This window comes from Cricetulus griseus, chromosome 6 (genome assembly GCF_003668045.3).
Source record: "Cricetulus griseus strain 17A/GY chromosome 6, alternate assembly CriGri-PICRH-1.0, whole genome shotgun sequence".
NCBI lineage: Eukaryota > Metazoa > Chordata > Mammalia > Rodentia > Cricetidae > Cricetulus > Cricetulus griseus.
Genome location: NC_048599.1, coordinates 91,996,705 through 92,015,799, shown reverse-complemented (window position 1 = coordinate 92,015,799; position 19,095 = coordinate 91,996,705). Strand labels below are relative to the sequence as shown.

Here is a 19,095-nt window from a genome sequence, read left to right as displayed (position 1 = left end):
CTGGTAGTGAATTAGTATTTTTTCCCTGGTGTCAGAATGGACTTTGAGAGCCTAGACCTGGCCCAGGATGATGTGGTGGACTTTGGGGAGCCCACATCGAGGGCCCTACCCAGCCTGGGGATTGGAGGGTGGATGGAGTGGGGAGCAGGTGGGAGGTTGGGGGGAGGGTTTGGGGGGAGGAGAGGGAGAGGGAGGAGGGATGGACATGTAAAGCAAGCTTGTTCCTAATTTGAACTAATAAAAATATTACAAAAAGTAGAATCTGCATTGTGGAAAATAATTAGTAATACATTAAGTCACAAGTAACTTAAATTACAAAATTTCTCATTTTTGTGTGCTTTCATTCACTCTGATTTAAACATAATTTGAAAATTTCAGGAAAAACAATTCTACAAGTATTACTTAAAGTTTTCTGTTATTTTTAACAGCACTAGTAATTGTTATTCATTGATCTCACACATCAAGAGACCTGCCAAAACTAACCACAAAATCTGTCAGCTGAAGCTGATATTAAAAGAGAGTACCCTGAAGTGATCTGAACTTCCCCTTTAATCTTTTCTGGGAAAGAGTGGAGGTAAGCACAGAGGGCAAAGGCCAAACACTTCCCACACTCTGATGGTACAGGACCAATAATCTGATACACTTTAATAAACGTAATAGCATAGCCAGACTGACAAGAACTGGTTCCCGGACTACCTGTCCGCCACTGGGGGTTTGAAGTTATAAGCCATTTTTCATTCTTTCCTTTTCTAATCCATTCCTCTGACAGTACTTCCAGCTCATTACACGACTGGATCTGAAAGGTTCACTTGTGCTTCATGCAGACTTAAATTTTTATATTGCATTTCCTTTGAAGTCTCTCCTCTATTGACTCGCTGGACTCTGCAACTAACCAATAATACAAAATGTAGGGCTTTGATAAATCCATTTGATTTTATGGTCACAACCAACTCCGTCATTGATCAAAATACCATTACTTCAGAGAATGAAACTTTCAGTCCTCTCTCTTTAAAAAGGAAAGAAAAATATGATTATAGGTGTTATGTTTCCATGGCGAACCTGCCTTAGAGAGATACTGTTGAATGTAAAAGAATTTTGACATGGACTCTAACATTAAATTTCTTCGGGGGCTGTGGAAATGGCCGAGTGGTTACAGCATATACTGTTCTTCCAGAAAACCCAAGCTCAATTTCCAGAGCCCACATCAGAAGGATCACAAATGCCTGTAACTCCAGCTCCTCCAGCCTCTGCCGACACTTGCATTCACATGCACAGAACCAAACACACCCATGTACATAATTAAAATAATAAAAATAAATGTTAAAATATTCCCTATATCTCGCTAGTAACTTCCATTAAATGTTAGAGTTCATTTATTATGTATCTCTAATAAAATATATTGTTCTATCAATTTGCTCCTAAATGATAATCCTTATTAACTATACTCTTTAATATTCAAATTTTAATAATTTGAATATAATCTATTATTATAGATTATTTGAATAGTGAAAAATTATTTTTAAATATGTTTAATGTTAAAAATGATCTACATTTTAAGTGTTTCTCTCTTAAGTACTGAAAATATTTCACCATTTTTAAGAAACATGAACTATGAATTCCTGGACAGCCAAGGCTACACACAAGGAAACCCTGTCTTGAAAATAAAAAAGGAAGGAAGGAGAACTACTGTGCTACATGCTTATCAAAATTTAATTCAGAGAAGAAACTCCTAATAGTCACACATATTACAAATATATAGTTCTTTGCATTGTTCAGGCACTACAGCAAATAATAGAGAAAGTTTTGAAGATTTGGAGTGTTGGTATTATGCTAAAAGAAAGCTAAATCAATAAATAACTTGTTAGTCAGAATTCTGTAATGCCTCAAAATACCTACCCCTGAGGCACACACCTCATATAACCCTGTGAAAGTAGTGAGAAAACCATTCATTTAATTGGACTACATAATGTAAGGCTGCATGGTAGCAAAGAGAATTCATAATTATCCTACTGACCCTGAAGAAACAGGAATTCATGAGTCCACCATCCACCATGATGTGGTTTTTGCCAGTTGCCTGAATGTAAGTGGTAGATATTCATGAGAACACTGAGCAGAAAGGCCAATGGAGACATGCTATGTTCTTGACACAAAAATTGTGAGAGAAAATTGTGTTTTCACATTATAAAACTGATACACAGCACTAGAAAAATAATACAATAATTTAACACATCACACAAAAAGCAAATGACCAAACATGACATGGACTGTTCATCAGGTGATTTGAGACAAAACCCAGCATCCTCAAAATGCTGTTATTTGTATCGATCGCACATCCTGAAAATGAGATGGTTATATACGGAATTTTAATCTAATGATAGTTTTAATCTGAGCAATGAAAAGAACACTGTGAAGAGCATCATCCTTGGAAGATGTAATTATTACTCTAATGTATTTCACTGCCCCTACCAATATTTTGCTTACAAATACTAAAAAAAGACAACAGTAAAAATATGTAATACATTGGAAATTGTGTTTCTCTGCAATACATAATACCCACTTTTTTCAAATGTCTTTTTGCAGAGAAATAAATAAATTTTAAAAGGAAAACTGATGAGACTGATTGCATGGTTCCCCTCAGAAGAAACTTAAAAAGGAAAATTAACATCTCAATATTGTACACATACTTTATATTAAAAATTATGTCACCTTGAATTTCTCAGGGAATGTAGAAGAAACAATCTATCCATCAAATTACAATTCATAGGTTGACATCAACCTACATAATTTATAAGCAATAGATTGTCTAATATTTCAAACATTACAGTTTTATGTTACAATTTACTTCTAAACATTTACCTTCTATTTTCTATATTTCTTGTACCTATTAAATATATAATGATGTTTATATTTTAAATCAAAGAGAGATAACTGGATAGCTCTGCAATTTCCTTAGGGTTAATATAGTGCAACACATACCTCGGCCTTCTGAAGAAGTAAACGCCATTGCGTTTGTGTCTATTGTATGTATATGTAATATGCATACATGTGAACATGAATATGTCGGTGTACATGACAGTTGCAAGTGAGCATGTGTACCTGTATGAGGAGTCAGGAAATGTAGATTGTCTGTTTTCCTCAGTCACTCTCTTTATTTATGGACAGGCTCTCTCACTGAATGCCACAATCATCCATTGGCTAGATTGGCTAATCAGCAAGCTCTGAGGATCTCCCTGTTTGACCCCCAGCCCTGAGGTTACAGATGTGTGTCTTCTTGCCTGGCTTTTACATGGGTGCTAGAGATCTAGACTAGGGGCCTCAGACATCATTAGGAAAGAATAAGCAGCAAACACCTGACTGAGTGAGCCCCTGGGTTTTTATTTTTAAAATTCTTTGTGGAGGGGAATGTGAGAAGAAATCCAGGAAAGGGTTGGAACAGAAGTGAAGAGTGAATACAACCCAAATACTTCTTTTGGTTGTACAAAATACTCAAAGGATAAATGATTAATTAATAAGAAAAATTAATAGCTGTGCTAGGGGTTGAAATCAGTGACTCACACATACAAGGCAACTGCTCAGTCACTGAGCTATGTCTCCAGCCTCAAAGACAGTCTTAACTTCTATAACTTCACGTCTTTACAGCAAGAAGGAAAGGATTCGCTCACCCACAGAATTGTTTCCCTGCTTACTCACCCTTTTATGTTGATCAGTTAATCTGTTTAGGGGGAGAAATATGCTATAGCATATGGTAATTGCATTCAAATATATATGGCTATAACTAACTATACATGGAAAATGTTTTTCTCTTTACTATCATTGTATGAATTTCTTTTTTCCTCCATTTTTATTTAAATTAGAAACAAGATTGTTTTACATATCAATCACAGTTCCCTCTCCCTCCCCTCATACCCTGCCCCCCACTAACACCCTACCTATCCCATACCATTTCTGTTCCCCAGTGAGAGTGAGGTGTTCCATGGGGGGGGTCTTCAGAGTCTGTCATATCCTTTGTGATAGGACCTAGGCCCTCCCCTGTGTGTCTAGGCTGAGGGAGTATCCCTCTATGTGAAATGGGCTCCCAAAGTCCATTCCTACGCTAGGGATTAGTACTGATCTACTACAAGAGGCCCCATAGATTTCTAAGGCTTCCTCACTAACACCCACATTCATGGGGTTTGGATCAGTTCCATGCTAGTTTCCCAGTGATCCAATCAGTCTGGGGGCAAAGAGCCCCCCCCCTTGTTCAGGTCAGCTGTTTCTGTGGGTTTCACCAGCCTGGTCTTGAACACTTTGCTCATCACTCCTCCTTCTCTGCAACTGGATTCCAGTTCAGTTCAGTGTTTAGCTGTGGGTACCTGCTTCTACTTCCATCAGTTGCCTGGATGAAGGCTCTAGGATGGCATATAAGATAGTCATCAATCTCATTATCAGTGGAGGGCATTTAAAGTAGCCTCTACTCTGTTGCTTAGATGATTAGTTGGTGTCATCCTTGTAGATCCCTGAACATTTCCCTAGTGCCTGATTTCTCTTTAAACCTATACTGGCTCCCTCTCTAATGATATCTTTTATTTTGCGCTCCTCTATTCTTTCCCCTACACAACCTTTCTGCTCCCTAATGTCCTCCTCACTCCTCTTCTCCCCTTCTCATTCTCCTAGCTCCCTCTCCCCTCCTCCATGCTCCCAATTTGCTCAGGAGATCTTGTCTCCCTTCCCCTTCTCTGGGGCACCATGTATGTCTCTCTTAGAGTCCTCCTTGTTGCCTAACTTCTCTAGAGGTTGGTACTCCTTTGTTCTATGTGTAAAATCCGTATATGAGTGAGTGCGTACCATGTTTGTCTTTTTGTGATTGGGTTACCTTGCTCAGAATGGTTTCTACTAGTTCCATCCATTTGCCTGGAAATTTCAAGATTCCATTGTTTTTTCCTGCTGAGTAGTACTCCATTGTGTAAATGTACTACATTTTCTCTATCCATTCCTAAATGCCCCTCATTGTATGCAATTCTTAATAAAGATCTCTCTATTTTTTGCCCCTGTGGGGATTGAGCCTAGGACCTCATGCATGCTGGGTAAACTCTGTCTCTGTGCTACAGCTTGGGGTTGAGCCTGGATACTCAGGCATACTGGGAAAGCTTAATCCTCTGAGCTACAGGCCCTGAGCACTTTTTGCCAGATTCAGTCTTCAGTGGCTTACAAATTATGTTATTTTCACATTTTTTGCACATTATATATTATGAAATGATGTTATACAACAATGTGATTGTTCCCATGTCAAAAATTACTAAATGCTTACAGCTCCAAAGGTAAGTTTAGATTTTCTACATAGACAATTCTAGCATCTGAAAAATAAGTGGATACTTTTCAACTCTGATCACATTTGCTCCCATATTACATTGGCTGGAACCTCTTTTACAGAAAGAAAACAAAAAGCATTTTGTCTTGTTCTTGATTTCACTGTCAATGCTTGTACTTCATGAAAAGCTGGCTGGTGGAATGTTTGGATATACTCCAAGTAATAAATTCTTTAAACTCTTAACTTGCTAATGTTTTTTGTTTGTTTGTTTGTTTGTTTTGCTCCTGGTGGTTAGGGAACTTATCTACCACTTCTGTGTCTACAGAAGTGATTCCTCCTACTCTGTTGATACTGAAAACTTTTCTATATTTCTGGTATCACTGGCTTGAGTTATATTTGTCACTTGCATACCATGTTGAAATCTTTTTGTGTATATATAGATTGGGATCTGAGTACATTTGTTAGAAATGAAATTGTCATAATCTTACTATTGTATATTACAGTTGTTAATATTTGTATAAAAGTAATAGTAATTTATTACCTTTTCATTTTTATACCTTTCACTCTTTTATAGTTTCTGAGGATATCTGTGTCTAACCATAATAAAGATATCAGAAACAGCTTCGTAGAAGGTTAGCAAATTTGTGTCTAGGACCGTCTACATCTGGTTCACTCACTGAGTGGGCATTTGTTTTCTGATTCAATTGTATTCATTGGCCTGGATTCCTATTTTTATTCAAATGTATTAATGTGTATTTAGCTCAAAATTAAGTATTTTACCCACGAGCTAGAATGTATTTAGTCTTCTAAAAATTCTTTTCAGCCTTAATGTATGTAAGCTTATATCATCTTTTGCTAGGTAAACACAATTAACTTTTTCTCTTCGGTCTTGGCAATTTTTTTATATCTGATTATTTTTCAAATAATCATCGTTTAGCTTTCCACATTTGCTATTTTTACTATTTTTATCTTATCATTTCAATGATTTTTATTTTGCTGTTTTCTTTTTGCTACTGACTTAGTTGTTCCTATTTCTGGATTCCACATCTGTTACTTTTATTATTTTTATCTTATCATTCCTATTATCATCTTTATTTTACTTTTTGTTACTGACTCAGTTCTTATTTCTTGAGTCAGCACATAACTTTTGTTTTCTATTAAAGTAAATACAATTGAGACTTTAAATTGACCACTAAATAACATTATAAAATTGTTCCACAAATATTGACAGGTAGTACCTTTGTTTTCCTACTTTTGTATTTCCTACTTTTATTGATTCTTGGTGGATTTCACTTCATTCATCCTGATCCCACTCATCATCTCCCCATCCTGTTGCTTCCACCCTTTGCCCTTGCAATGCCCACCCCACCCCACCCCCAAAAAAAACAGAAATTTAAAAGTAAAACCAAAAACACAAACCAACCAAAGAAAATTTTTTAAAATGTTGGCATGAAAGCTATAGTGTGGCCCAGTGAGTTACCCAGTATACTCTTTAGTTTATACATCTTTAGATACTTGTAAGTGTTCATTGCAATAAGTCATTGGTCTGGTTCAAGGCCTCTGGCTTCTGCTATACTATCAATAGTGAACTCTCACTGGGACTCCTCTTGGATATCCTGTTGTTGCCTTGTGTCCTGGAGGTCCTGTAGCTTTGGATATGCAGGTACAGCCCTTTCTATGCTCCAGTAGTTCATAGATGAGGTGGTTGTTTGGGTGGGCTACATTGTAGTCCTGGTTCTGGGCCTGTGTGGTACCTGAGTTGGTTAGCCTGCCAACTTTCCCATATCAACACCACCCAGGCAAGCTCTCCAGCACTACCCTGTCTAGCTCACCCCATGTAACAGACAGCAAGGAGCTGAGCCAGTTCTCCTGTTCTCACTCCCTCAGGACTAGCTCACACAAACTCACACCACCAGGGTCAGCTCTACATTTTGCCCAGGCAAGGTGCAGGGCCAACTCTCTGTAATGCAGCACTTGGTGAGGTGCAGGGCTAGCTTTTCCATCCTCATACCCCTAAGGTCGGCTCTCCTGCCTGTCACAGGTGGCAGGAGATGGGAAGGGAGCTATTTCTCTTACCCTGCCATCCCACTGCTTACCAGTAAAGGGCCAAGGCAGATCTCTTGCTATTTCCCACTCACCTGTGCTGCCACCAACAGGGTCAGCTCTAGTGTGCTACCCAGGGGAAGTGCAGCCCTACTGTGTGCTGCAGCTCATGAGGGGCAGGGCCAGTTCTCCCACTCTAGTGGCCTCAGAGACAGCTCTCTTACCTGCTGTAGGCGGCAGGGGGTGAGGAGAGGGAGGGAGTAGTTTTCCTCATTCATGCCATCACATGGCAGATGGGGAGTGGAGTGGGGTTGAGGTGGGTGTCTGCTACATCTATATGTTTAGTTTCCCTTATGTGAGTGATCCTGAGTATATGAAATCGGGACTTCACAACACATCACTGTAGCTCCATGGGAGGGAGTGGAATCCACCATAGCAGCCAAGATTCCCAGTCTCCTCAGACAAGACTATGCAAGATCATTTGGGATCTTAGGAGTGGTGGGGGAGTTGATTTAGATATTATCAGGGTACACCACAGGTCAGGACAGTCAGAGCTCTTAGGGGAATTAGGCAGTTTGCAGTCTAGAGTGCCCTTTTGCCTTTAATTTTCCAAAAAAAAAAAAAAAAAAAGCTACTGGTGATTAAAGCAACGTAGTTCTTTGCTGAAGGATAAGATTATGAGGTATTTTCTAGTGATTGTAATAGTACAATAAATCCACTGTCACCAGAGAGGGAGGAGGTATTCTCCAAGTGAAAGCATTAGGCCAAGTGACAATTTTACCATTGTTGTATCTGTGGCTTCTGGATAAGGAAAATCTAACTCACCCAGAGTCAAACACACCATAGCCTAAATATTATTATACCTCATCATTGTGAGTGATAATATCAAATCTATTTGCAGATACCTAAAAGAACCTCCTTAAGGACTTAATTGGAGTTGCTACACTAGCCTGGCGGTTTTGCCTGGACTATGTAAGTGGTGCACTCAGAAGATGCTTGCTGTATGCTTACACTTTTCTCACTAAAGCTGGTTTTAAAATGTGGTCAATTTATCCCTGCCTTAGTAATAAAGCTAACAGCTCTGGCTAATGCATTATGCTAATCAGCACACACAGAATGGGAGAGTCGGTTACTGTTTTAAATCATAAGACACAGTTTATAAAGATATTGAAGTATCTTTAGTCAGAAGTAATATGCTGCACAGCCTGATGTTGAAAATCCATTAAAACTGTTGATGCATGTTACAAAGAACTGCTTAATCCTGAAAATAAAATGTGGAAAGAAAATCACACCATTAGTCAAATGTTATACCAGTAGTTACAAGTAAACATGAGTTTACATCCTTTAACATGAAAACCCCAAGTACTGACATGTCTCTACTACTGCCCTAAGTATTTCACCTGCATAAGTAAGCTAAAATAATAATGTCCACTTTGATTCATCAGTCATCTCAACATTTACAACCATGATTGTATTGAATTTATTATATTGAAAAATTCCAAGACCAAATTCATCTTGTCTAAATGAAGAAGTTAGTGTTTGTGTTACCTAGTCATCATTCTGGATACATGTAAATAATTCATGCATAAAAGTCATCTTAACTGTATTATTGTTCAAAATTCAGTACACAATGGGGTTTTTTTAAGTGAAGGGCATTTTCGGGTGAAAGAAGACACAACTATTAATTATATTTTAAAATATAAGATTGTAAAAGCACAGAAATCATTGTGTTGTCTATAAAACTTAACATAAGAAATTGGAAATATGGGCGAGAAGAGGTGGTACATGCCTATAACCCCTGAATTGTAAAACTGCAAAGTGTAGCCACTATGGAATCAGTGTGGAGATTCTTTTAAACTAAAGTAGAACTATCACATACTCTACTATACCACTCCTTGCCATATGGAGACACTTGCATGTCCACATTCCTTCCCACTACATTCTTTTTTTTTTCTAGTAATTTCTTTTTTAGTTCAAATTAGGAACAAGCTTGTTTCACATGTCAATCCCTTCTCCCTCTCCCTCCCCTCACCACACCCCTTCTACCCCACCCTGACCTACCCCCCACCCCATCCACCCTCCACTCCCCAGGCAGGGAAGGGCCCTCAACAGGGGCTCCCCAAAGTCCACCACATCATCCTGGGCTGGGCCTAGGCCCCTCCCCATGTGTCCAGGGCAAGAGTGCATCCCTTCACGTGGGATGGGCTCTCAAAGTCCCTTCTTACACCAGGGAAAAATACTAATCCACTACCAGCGGCAGGTAATCCACTACTAGAGTGCAGAGGCCTCCTCATTGACATCCATGTTCAGGGGTCTGTATCAGTCCTGTACTGGGCTCCCAGACAGCATCTGGGGTCGATCCCACTACACTCTTAAGGTTGTATGTATACACAATGGAATTTTACTTACTCATTAAGAAAAATGAAATGGTGAAATTTTCAGGAAAATGGATGGAACTGAGAAATATTATTAGTTCTATAACTTTCACCAAAATTCAAATAACTGAGGCAATGGAAGACATTTCTCATTCAAATCTCTACAATTACTTCTATCATGTTAAGGTGGTAAAATAAACATGAATTGAACATGATAGCCAGCATTGTACCTTTGGTTAATTTATATTCTAACTATAATGGATATGAGTAAATAATGGTCATAGTTATTATATAGTTTTATGATAAAATGAATACTTATATATAATACATACTAAGTATAATTTCAAAAATGAGGTATGCCAGGCTGTGTGATAGTTTAAGTTTCTAGTAAAATATGTAATTCACATATATTGGGATTATGTAATGCCAAATTATACATATATGTAATTTAAATCAGTAGTTATCAAATGAAAATGAAATAGTTTTTTTTCCAATTATTATAAGTTTTTTTTAAAGATTTCACATCTGCTTGGGATTTTCAACTCTGCAGTTAGGAAATGGCATTTTCAGAACAAGATGCTAAGTGCAAATCATAGCTAACATACACAAAATTTTTCAAATGTCCCATAACCTTGAGACATTTTACTGAATCTATTTTATTCTTGTTAGAAGAGCTTATTTTATCATTTAATTCTAGTCACATCGTCCCATAGACCTAGATAGCATAGTCTCAAAACTAGTTCAAACAAAGAAATTGATCGTTTCAAAAATGAAGTATGTCAGGCCTGGAGTGATAGTTTATTAAGGAGCTTGGTGAAATATGTAATTCAGTAATATTAGGATGATGTAACTTCCAAATGAGAAGAAATAGCAGTCAAGAATTTTTGGTAATGATGATCTTTCTATAATAAGCAAAATGAAGTCTACTGGTATTACTTCAACCTATAGTTGAAGAAAAAGACTTCGTGGTCTAAAGAATCCAGCAATTAAAATAGAAGGATGAGCAGCTTAGGGAATGCCTAGAGTGTAATTCCTTGTGTCACTCATGCCAAGCAAGCCCTGGGCACACACAAAGAATCCATGAGAATCAGGAAGAGTGAAGAAAGAAAATGCCAGTGCCTGATGAACTTGTGGTACTTCACTTTGTCACTGGGATAGTTTTACTGCTCACCATTGCCTTCCCTGGCCTTCTGGCATCTGCAATGTCTGCAGTCTCACCACCTTCTGAGTAATGATAGTAATGATGATGATTATCTCTGTGATCATAGTTGACATGCCCATGGAAACATCGTATTGCATTACTTGCTTGAACCTAACAACTGTCCATGAGGTCCATGTTATTACTTCCTAATGAGTGAGGACACAAAAGCAAAGTAGCAAGAACTTGTCATGGTTGCACAGCTAGTAAATAACAGAAATCACAGCTAAGGCCATCTAAGACCAAAATCCATGTCTTAGTCATGCCCAGTCAATAAAAGACATCTTAGAATTCCTATGTTCTCCTAAGGCATAAAGCTACAGAATTTTAGTTTCAGAGTTAGACTGGGGCATCTCTTCATACATAGAGATGTCAATGGCAGGTGACTGAGTGTTTTGCCTTCATTTAGTAATGTCTGAAGAAGAATCAAGCTTTAAAAGAATAGGGCTTCGTTCTAGGACTTGCTTTGACTATATTGTCAAGTCAAAACTCAAACAATTATTCTCCCTATCAGAGAATAGACTAGGAAGTCCCTGATACTTATGATGTCTAGTAGGTAATTTGAATACCCTATAGATACATGTCACAGCTCAAATAAAGTGAAAACATTTTAATTTTTGCACATTCAACGTTTCATACATTTCTCTGAGAAAAATCCAAGTGCCAGCAGTTTACCAAAATGTTAATTAGAATATTTTCATATAAATATAGTTCTCTTAAAAGTATAACATTTAGGGACTGGAAAGATGCCTGGGTGGTTATTGCACTTGTAGAGAACCCAGCACCCACATGGTTGCTCACAACGCATGTGAAACTCCAGCTCCAGGGAATCTGATGCCCTCTTCTACCTTCAACGGCACCAAGCACACATGTACTGCACATGCATATATGCAGATACTCAAATATCCACATAAGATAAAAATAAATAAATCCATAAATATATACTTAGCATATATATTAGTTAGAACTGTTATTTAGTTGTGAGGTGGTGGCACCTCCATTAATCCCAGCACTCGGGAGACAGAGCTGGGTGAATTTCTGAGTTCAAGACCAGCCTGGTCTACAGAGTGAGTTCCAGGACAGCCAAGGCTACACAGAGAAACCCTGTAACAGAAAAAAAAAGTAATTTAAAAAGAGTTTTACTTGGGCTGGAAAGATGGCTTAGCTATTAAGGCTAAGCTCGCAACCAAAAATAAAATAGTTTTACTTTCTGGCACAGCCTATAATACAGAGATTCTATTCAAAATATCTGTCAGCCTTTCTGAGGACAATGCTGTGACATCAATGTCTGTGAAAACTTGATAGTAGGTAAAAGCACAATCTAAGGAAACAAAATGTTTCTGGAGTTATTTTGCTACTTTACTTTTAAAATTTATCTGTTTCAAGTGAGGCCCATATAATCATTTCTCATGAATTAAAGCCAAAATAATACTCAATAATTTTAAATATTTTCTCAAGAATTTCATGACTCCTCAAATCTGAAAATTTTTCCTAAAGGCTTAAAACAGAAAATTTGAGGTGATGTGATGGGAATGTTTTTACAACACTGGGTATAGTTCTCAAATATCTTTCTAAATACAGAAAGTCATCCATCAAGGGCCTTAGGAGACAGAGTTGAGTGGCCTTAATGCAATGTATTTTAGAAAATTAACAGTGTCCTGAAATGAGAAAACTTAAGCTAATACAGTACTTTAGGGGAAATTTGAAGAGATTCTGAAATGTGGCATTGCAGTAGATCTAGATAGTAATAATTGTTTAGAAAAAAGAAAATCAAAAGAGAGAAAGACGTCTGAGACTCTATGAGGCCTGGAGTGTAGGGCAGAAATCTTTGAACATTAAAGGCATGTTTGTGCATTGCTCTTGTTTTTCCCAAAGCTGTGCAAGATAGGCTGTGCTATCCAAATTCCTGAAGATATTGAAGTTTGAAGAGTTTAAATTGGCCAGGCATTGGTGACGCATGCCTTCAATCCCAGCACTCGGGAGGCAGAGGCAGGTGAATCTCTGTGAGTTAGAGGCCAGCCTAGTCTCCAGAGCGAGTGCCAGGATAGGCTCCAAAGCTACACAGAGAAACCCAGGCCCTATCCCAAAGGATACAATAGACACTGATGACACCCTATGGAAGGCCTCATCATCCAGGGGGAGGAGAAAAGATATGTGACAGATAAGGTTCTAGTTGGAGGATAGGGGAAGACGGGTGGGAGAAGGGAACTGGGATTGTCGTGTAAAACAATCCTGTTTCTAATTCAAATAAAAAAGTTGGAAAAAAAACAAACAAAAAAAGAGTTTAAATGATGTATCAACATTTGGGTGCTACATCCCAGTAGGTAAGAGTAATGGAAGCATGGTTTATGGTTGCCTTTGTACTCATTAATTTGGATTTGCCTCCTGCTGAATGCTCTTAGATGAATGGACACCTTCTGAGATTTGGATGTGGCCAAACTTCATTCTCACAAATAGATGCTCCACATCTTGAAATTCTAGAGTATATATTAGGAAGGGGCAGCCCATGTAAGGCACACATAAAATCAGTAGCAAGAAAGGAAACAACCTCCAAAAAACCAAATTAAGTCAACTATTATGATGAAAACAGTAATACCCAAACCATAAGGAATAGGCCAGGTGGGAAAATGTAGTTCCAAAGCTATTGGATGGGGGAAAAAGAACTTTCAAACTGGAGGAGAAACATTATATATTAATTCAATTCAAGTTTTTATTCCCGTGACTCTAAAGAAATATATGCTGCCAGGATTAAGAGTGACTTGGATTTAGACTTGTCAGAAGCACAGCGGATACTCTCCACAGAACTACTTCCTGGTTTCATATCTGCAAGGCCGAAACTGATGTTTCTCTTCATTGACAAATTTACCCAGCACCTGTGGTTTCTCAGTTGTTTGCTTTGAAAGATACCACCGATCTTGTGTGTTCTGTGTTACAAACTTGGACTCCAGGATAATGGGGATTTAAATTATTCAGAAGCTCATTCTTTGCCAGTGTCATATTTGCAAAATTTCATAGTTTAGGCCTTTAATTTTAAAAGCCTGACTGTAATTACTGTCTGTGAGTAAACCCTTGAATAAAAGAACATGTGGGGAAAAAAAGAGATTTGTCACTTGGTTCTGTCCATTGTCTTCAAATTTCGGGTATTGTTTTTAACAGCTGAGTGATACTCCATTGTGTAAAAATACCACATTCTCTTTATCCATTCTTCAGTTGATGGGCATCTAGGTTGTTTCCATGTTCTGGCTATTATGAATAATTGCCATGAACATAGTTGAGCAAGTGTCCTTGTGTGAGGATGGTATGTTCTCTGGGTATATGCCCATGATTAATATAACTGAATCTTGAGGTAGATCAATTCCCAATTTTCTGAGAAACTGCCATATTGGTTTCTAAGATGGCTATACGTTTACATTCCTACCAGCAGTGCACGAGCATTGTCTTTGCTCCACATCCTCTCCAGAATAAGTTGTCATTTGTAGTTTTGATTTTACCTATTCTGATAATTATAAAATGGAATCTGGCCTTCTACAACTAATCTGAGTTCATAGGAGATCACAGAGTCTGAACTGACACTCAGGGAGCCTGCATGGGACTGACCTAGGCCCTCTACATACATGTATGACGGCTGCATAGCTTGGTCTACTTGTGGGACTCCTAGCAGTGGAAGCAGGGGTTGTCCCTGATGCTTTGATTGGATTTTGAGAGCCTATTCATCATACTGAGTTGCCTTGCCCAGCTTTAGTACAAGACGAATTACTTAGCTCTACTTCAACATGATATGCCATGCTTTGTTGATACCCATGGAGGCCTTCCCTTCTCTGAACAGTAACCGATGAAGAAGAGGTTGGAGGAGGGAATGGGAGAAGATGAGGGGGGGCAAACTGAAGTCAGGATGTAAAATGAATGAATTAATTTAATTAATAAAAATACCTAACTCAAAAAGAAAGATTTGTAAATTGGGAGATAACTGGAAACTTTTAGTGGTGTTGGTTACAATAAGTTCATAAATAGAAGAATAAATTGAGTTACATCAAGAAAATAATGCCTTGTTCCTCCTCCCCTGAAGCTGAGCAGGCTGATTTCTCTTGGGACATACCACAAAACTGGGTTCTTATGACCCTAGCTGCTTTTGCTCCCCAGGCCTCTTGCCTACCCACCACCATACTTAGCAAACCCATCCCTTCCTGTACCAGGAGCATGCTGCTGATGACATCTTGCCCTGTCCATATCCAGAACTGAGCTGAGAGTACAAAAAGGAGATGTCTTATATCACTCATTCAATTGTGGCTCCAAGTAAGTACATCCTGGTGGCAAGTGAAAGGAGTAGTGCCATGGGGAATAAATCCCTAAATGGGGGTGGGGTGGGGGTGGGCATGATCCTTTTGCATGAGACATTGTACCAGAAGGCAGATGATGGGTGCCCTATTCCTTGTTCTCAAGCCCATGAGTGGTGATATGGGCATTAAGGTAGACAAAAGAGTGGTGCCTCTCATGTGAACCAACTGTGAGCCACTGCCCAGGGGCTGGTTGGGCTCTCTGAATGCAGTGCTCAATACAAGAAGGATGGAGCTGACTTTACCAAGTAGCATTTGTGCTGAAGATTGGGGACATACCCTCTTAACCCTTGCCCTCATGGTCCATTCTAGGAGAATTTGCCAGCACAATGGCATTATACCCATTGGGCAGCCTGAAATCCTTCCTGGTGGGGACCTTGACTTGAAGAACTGACAGTATATAACTAAAAAGGTACTGGTTATTGTCTTCAGGCTCTGAGTGACCACCACATCTACCTTAAAGGACCTTACTGAAGCCCACCGTGGTACCCCAGACTATGCTTGCACTCAGAAAATTTCCAATGAAGAAATCAACTGTCACAGATCTCATTGCACAGTTCCTGGGACTACATTCCTGTCCAGCCAAGTGAAGAAGAGTTATCCATCAACCTCAATGCTATCAACAAGTTCCCCCAATGAAGTAACGGGTCTTGACTTTTTCCTATCGCTGAGCCCTGTGGGTTTTTGCACTAAAGGCCAGAGGCAGGAAGGAGACCCTGAAGGCAGCCCAGGAGGAGTACATGAGGGTGCCCTGGCCAGCTGCCCCTCTTATCAAGGAAAGTCTACCCCAAGTGGTCAGTCTGAGACAGGAGAAAGCAGAGCACAGGGAGAGAGTTTTACATTGCAAAAAAATATGAACATGCTCACAGAAGGGAAGTCAGAAAGATGGAAAGAGTTAGCCAGAGAAGGTAATTGTATCTGCACACAAAATTTAGTAAAGCAAGGACATGATGAATGATCTAGAACAAGACATTGATGCACATGTGCAGGACATACCATGACCAGAATGGTGAATATTCCTCCAAAACCACAGAAAAGACAGAAGTCTGTGAATATACCCCCATATTCAACAATGGTTCTCATGGAGTCAAAAGAATCCACACATTTTTTTGTAATGCTGGCAGTGAAGTTATTATTATTTGAATTTTAAGGTATGGGTATTACAGGTTTAAAGTGGGATGTATTTTTTAAATAATGAGAAAGTTGAAAGGAGAGCAATGAAATCAAGGACACTGGCTCTGATGTAGAGACTGAATTGTAGAGAATTGTAGGGGAACCAATTCAAGCATGTCGTCTTCTCTGCTGCACTGGGCAGGCTTGCAGAAGAGCAGAGATAGGATACTACAAGAGACACAAAGCAATTTATAAGGAAACAATGACTGAAGACATTATGGATAAACAAGAAAGAACTACAGTGAACCTGAAAAGTTCACAATCTGAGGAAAAAATCAGAAAATGTGAATACTTAGAGTGCTTGCAATAACCTGACTGGGAGCAAACACTTCCCTGTATGTTCTTATTTTGCTCTCCCCATAACAACAATAAGTAATTGTATGCAGATAGGCAAAATGAGGGTCAAAGAGGAATGTATGTTTGACCTAGGTTACTACCCTCAATACAAATGAGGTCATGAAGAAGAGGTAGAGCATTCAACTTTAAATTTTCAAAGATGGAACTGCAGAACCAAGTCAAAGTTAGTGCTAGACTTGAATGCAACTTGTAGTAGAGACAAATACTAATGATATTCATCATGGTTGTTACACGTAAGGTAATTATGCATAGATGATGAGCATCTTTGATATTTTTATTGATGACTGCCATTAGTATTCATTCAGCTAAGTCAAGGGTTTTTGTCTCTGATTAGTTCTCTGCAGTAACAACTCAGTGGTGTCAGCATTGCTGGGTACAAAGGCTAACTATTACCGAGTGTTGGAAAATCCCTTCACAGCTAACTTATTCACTTGACTGAGCTGCTCTTTCATTTCTCCACAATCCACTCAATAATACCAGGAAGGATAAGAGGAGAAAAGCCTGTTAATTGTGTGGCGAATAAAAAGAAAAAGAGCATAGAGGAATCACCGCTCTTCCTTACAATCTCTCGCTGCTAGCTTTAAAGGTAGAAAATTCTTTCGTGGGTTAGATATGCTACCGAAAGCTTAATGCAAATGGCCACTTTTCTTGTGAGTGACACAAAGCTCTTCAAAAGATGGTGACTTTTAATCATTTTTCTTCCTTGGCAAAGAATAAGCAGACAAGTTTACTACAAATGGAGGCACTTGACTGGGGTGCCCTGGGTCCCCCCAACTGGGAAATTGTTCACTGTGAGACTATGATGAATGAATGAATTGCAGCAAACAGGAGTGTTCTGGAGGGCAGCAATAGTGACTACTCATTAACTGTGCTCAGTATATGAGCATATTGTGAAGGAGTCAATGTCCCATGGAAGTTCAATCCCCATGAGATGCTGGCCTTTCTATTCCTATCAGACTAGTTCAAAAGGCTAATTCTTCACTATCCCCCTCTTAGGTAAGATGCTTTACAGAGCACGGATGGACACAAAATTCCCTTTCATAAAAATCTGATATTTTTAACCAAGACATGCTTAAAATACTTGAATTAACATAAATGTATTTCTCTATTTCAAGGATAGAAAATTATAACCACACCCTTCAAAAGAAATATTCAAAAATATGAATTTACTCCTAAAGGCATAATCAACCCCAGGGAAAAGCCATCACTGACATGGATGTTTGAGTCTACTCTATGTGTTAACACATACTTTAAAAGCACAGCCTTTCTTCTGTAATCAGATTGATAGCTGCCTTAATTGTGATCATGAGACCTTCATCCAGTAACTGATGGAAGCATATGCAGCAATCTACAGTGAAGTTCTGGGCTGAACCCCTGGAGTCCAGTTGTAGAGAGTGAGAAGAGATAATATGAGTGAAGGGGTCAAGACTATGCTGGGAATACCCACAAAAACAACTGATCCGAGCAAATGGGAGCTTACTGAATCCAGACTGACAGCTGGAAAACCTGTATAAGACGGAACGAGGCCTTCTGAATGTGATGACAATTGGATGGCTTGAGCAATTTGTGGGGCCACTAGCAGCGGAACCAGTATTTATCGATAGTGCATGAACTGGCTTTTTGGAGCCCATTCTCTTTGGAGGGATACTGTGGTCAGCCTAGACACAGGGGGGAGAGCCTTGGTCCTACCTCAAGTGAAGTGACAGACTTTGTTGATTCCCCATGGGAAGCCTCAACCTCTCTGAGAAGTGGATGGGGATGTGTGGTGGGGAGAAGGTGAGGGGAACAGGAGAATGGGAGGGAGAGGGACCTGGGACTAGTATGTAAAATAAGATTGTTTTAAAAATTAAAAAATAATTGTTTTAAGGATATAAAACTGCAGCTGGACAAGAAGCATGGACTCTCTGAAGTCTTGAGGTCTACTGAGAGCATGATAAATATGGTTGATAACAATATGCTATATTTTAAAAGTTGCTAGATAGTATACTTTAAGTGTTCTCAAAACAAAAATGATGAATATTGTGATATAACATGTTAATTGGTTTAATTTAGCCATACCATTGTGAACATACTGTATTCTGTATCATAATTGTGCATGACTTCATTTATGAACTAAATAAATGAATGAAAAAACACAAAAAAACAAAAAAATAAATAAATAATGAAAAGAAAATGAGGCACAGTCCTAAGCCTCCCCCACGCAGCTCCGCCCTACCAACAGGAAGTCCTTAGTGCTGTGTACTCAAATGAGTGGCTGCTCGAAATGTCCTGCACAGTTCCTCTTCCTGTGATTGACGAAGAATATTCCCAACCATTTGAGGACACATA

The 19,095-nt window shown here is 38.9% G+C and overlaps 1 pseudogene; it reads left to right on the top strand.

The window, feature by feature from the left end:
- Positions 1 to 1,978: 1,978 nt before the first annotated feature.
- LOC100753510 overlaps positions 1,979 to 19,095 on the top strand; it is a 58,523-nt pseudogene continuing 41,406 nt past the window's right edge.